This window comes from Furipterus horrens, unplaced genomic scaffold, assembly GCF_987537825.1.
Source record: "Furipterus horrens unplaced genomic scaffold, mFurHor1.1.pri manual_scaffold_6, whole genome shotgun sequence".
Classification (NCBI taxonomy): Eukaryota; Metazoa; Chordata; class Mammalia; order Chiroptera; family Furipteridae; genus Furipterus; species Furipterus horrens.
The window spans coordinates 130,421,978-130,426,002 of record NW_028327176.1 but is presented as its reverse complement, the minus strand read 5'-3'; positions in this window follow the sequence as shown (position 1 = coordinate 130,426,002).

Sequence of the window (4,025 nt, the reverse complement as noted above, 5' to 3'; positions counted from 1 at the left end):
AAATGTGCTCCAACATAAATTCTTCATAACTTCTAGCATGGTATCTAATAAAGAATAAAGTTCTTCTCTTTAAAAAATCTGCTCTAAGTAGATTTTTCCCCTGTTTTTTTAAATTAAGGATCCCAGCAGTGGTTTTCTGAAATATTCTCTTGAATTTGTGCAGTTAAATTTTATTGGAGTGGTATAGATGAATACCATTGTTGGTATCCTTTTAATTTTATTTCTGCTCACCAAGGTCAATCATGATTGTCTATATCTTTTTTATAGTAATCACTTTTGAATTGTGTTCAGATATGCAGTTTCAGGTGTAATCATCAGAGCTGGTTAGTCAGGCATTCCAGATAGTGGTTCTTTTCAGAACCTTTTTTAAAGGGTTGGTTAACTACCTCAGTAGCAGAGGATTGAACTATACCCTGTCTGTACTGTACATAGAAAATCTTTGTAGATAAAAGCAAGGCTTGTTAAATGATATGAGGGTAAGATTTTAATATACCAAATGTAACACTCTTAATTGCCTTTAGTTTCAGAGGCTTGTAAGACTTCCTCATGACCATCATAACAGGCCTTGCTTTTGTCGTATTTTGTGGCTGAAAAAGCAGCCTTGCTTCTTCAGATATTGTAGTTATTTGGATGTATAATAGTTTAGCAAGATGTTACTTTTGTAAGACATCAGATGTTCAAAAAAAGTGCATCCGATCTTGTACTAAATACTGCAGTGTCCCTTTATAAAATAAAGTCAGACTAAAACTGACAGTTGTACAGCAAAGCCTGACATTTGGATATTTTGAAGTTTTTTCATAAATCATAGATTAGTATATGGCTGTAGTTTAGCTTTTAGGTAAAGGTATGTTTCATTAGTGCATTTCTTATTGCTGATCACTGCAAAAATGTGAATCAGCTTTCCATTTCTTATGCAGGTCATGATAACTTGTAGAATAGAGTACAATCATTTGTGCTATGTTTTTAATTTTCTAAAGCACCTTGATGACAGTGAGTGTTCAATGGTGAAGCATCCTCTATTGAATCACCCTCAAATTTTTTTGCCAAGCCCCAAATTGATAGCTTAAAGTCAAAAGTGAAATTATAGTTTAATTAGGGCTTGGTATAAAGAAATCCCTTTTCCCCTTCCCCAAAGGGATACTGCAGTTATATCACATACCTAATAGGCACCACAATGAAGATCAGAGCTTACTATACTTAAGGTTTTATACACACCAGTTTCCCCAGTAAATGCAAATTTAACCAGAAAATTAGACATGTCATATGTTCAAAATGCTCATGGCAAACAATCATTTTGCATTCCTGCAAATAAAATTGTTTTATACTGTAAGCTGGAGGCGAGTGTAACTTATTTTTGTAATAAAGTTTTTATTTTTTTTATGTGTCATTAATATAAATGTGTGTTAGTATAGAAATATTCTGGTTTAAAAACTTAGAATTGCACACATTTCAGTATGTTTATTTGTACTTAACATCATTTAGAATAGTGGTTGCCAATAGCCTGTATGTTTCACATGAATTGGTTTTTATTTTATGTTATCTTAATAAACCATTTTAGTATGTTGTATGTCAGTTACTGGGATAGCTGGGACATAGAGTGTAATTTAAAATTTGTCAATAAGTATTCATTGGAATATATGTAAATGTGCCTTGCCGGTTATTGAAACTTACAAAATGAGTATGGGGTGACAAAAATTAGTTCCTGGTGCTTAATGAAACTTTCTGCCACTGATTTTATATATTACCCTGTGCTTTTTTAAAGTACATCTCTCTGAAATCTTAGTGTAAGTTTGAGGGCTACACAAAACATTTACATTTCATTTTGACATAATGAGTATAATAGGTTGTGGAAAGTGGGTAAACTAATGTAGCCTTCAGTAAAATTGAATCTCAGTGTAATCCTTGGTACTGGCATTTCCCAGTTCCAAGGAGTTAAAATGATTCCATCAAAGAGGTCATTGCCATGCCTATTGGCACTTTACTGTCATGCCCTTTTTAAGGGACACTGTCAAGGTGTTTAAGTTAATTCTCAGAATTATTAGTTGGGATTTTAGGATGGGTTTGTTTGGCTTAAGTAAGAACTGCATTGTCAAAATTAAAAGATGAACATTTTTGTGAGTTCACAAATGTGTTCTTAAAACATTAAAATAATGAAGCTCTGGGTTTCTAAGACTTATTTGGCATTCTTAGTTTGGGGATTTGGGAGGGAAAACTGATATAAAGAAATTGTGAAGAATTGATGGGTACAGTAAACGGTGGTGATGAGATAATATACACACTCAAGTGAAATTACTTGACAGTGTTCATTTGAATAACTGAATTCAAGCCATTATAATTTTAAAATTAAATATCATTTGCACTGTTCTGATAATGGGTGCAGTTTTTGAGCAATATAATCAGAGCTAAATATGCATGTAGTGATTAGTGATGTGAACAATTAAGTTCTGAGAAGAAATACTGGTTTTTCAAACTTAAATTTCTGTGGTAAAATCATTATCAAACTTACCAGAATCAAGGAAAACAGGCAATGCATATAAACATACTTTTGAATGTTGTGTGGCCTATAAAGCAATAATGCAATTATATGGAATGTCATGGGATATGAGAAATGGAAATGCAAAAATAACTAATCCTTTAGTAAAAATGTCAACATGTTAAAAGGGGAATGTTAACTAATGTAGGTTATTGCTATTTGTGATTTGTTTATGGGTTCTTGGCTTTGACAGCTTCAAAGAATGGACAGATAAGTTAAAGAAATTTTGTATATATTATCAAGGAATGGGTCTTAAATCCAAGAGTCAAGTCCCTTCCTTGGGGTGAAAAATGTATCCTTAAAGCATTCTGATTGTTAAAAAGGAAAACTTGAGTTACCTAACCAAAACAGACGCAAGATTTTGTTTCTGCAGACTACTTGGCAATCAAAAGTGATCAATTTAATCAGTTTTTAAAAAGTTGCTTTGTGAGAAAATTGTGTTGAATATATTCTTTTTATGGAAGATTTTCAGTCATGGCAACTGAATCATGTTAGAAATGAAGGAGGAATTGAGCACAAAAAGTGGTTGCACACTCATGAGGGCAATTGTATCATGAGAAATTACCAATTACTGCAAGTCTGATTTAACAAAATATAAATATTTTTCTCATGATATGAAGAAAGAAATGGATTGATGGGGTGATCTGGGGTATTCACTTGTATATAAGATATTTGAAAAGACTTATTTAATATCAGGATGAACATCATGCTAGGTTGGCAGAATTGTCACATTCAGGATAGCTTTTTTGACTCCCTAAGTCAAAAGTCACTGTTGATCAGAAACAGTAGAAGATCACCTTATTATTACAGAGTATGACATGTAGTCTCTATTTTAAGGGGAGAAATTAAAAAACAGAAGGACTTCATGCTAAGAGAGGGAGATAGAGTAAATGAGTGCTCTGGTTCCTAAAACTTCAGTAATACCCACCATGACCATTTTCTCCCCAATGATGTATATAAAATTCTTATCTGAGCATAGGAATTCAGTGGCGGGTATAAAATGAATGAACTTAACAATACATAAAATGAACACACTTGTGAGGATGATGTATAGTATTACTCAAAAATCAAACCACTCAATAGGGCATGCCACTACTTTTTTAAGATGCTAATTATAAACCAATATTCAAAAATATTTTTAACTGTGGGCAAATTAGTAGATGGACTTTTTGGTCTGTCACTTTTTAAAAAAGTACTTAAGATACAAGTTCTATTAGTACCACATTCTGCCTTCAGTAATATACCTAAAATATTTTTCAGGACCAGAAGTACTTAGTTTGGCAAAACAAATCTTTTTTACAAATGCAAAACAGTATTATAACTAATGCTCTGGTTCAAGATTAGGTTTTTAATGATATTAACAGTAGTCTGATAAACATTTAGAAGTCTGGCATTGAGAAACAAAAGCTTGTACTGACTAGTAATTTTATTTAAAAAGTAATAGTTCTTTTAGCTTATTTAAATTGTCTCACATTTATTTATCCATAGATTT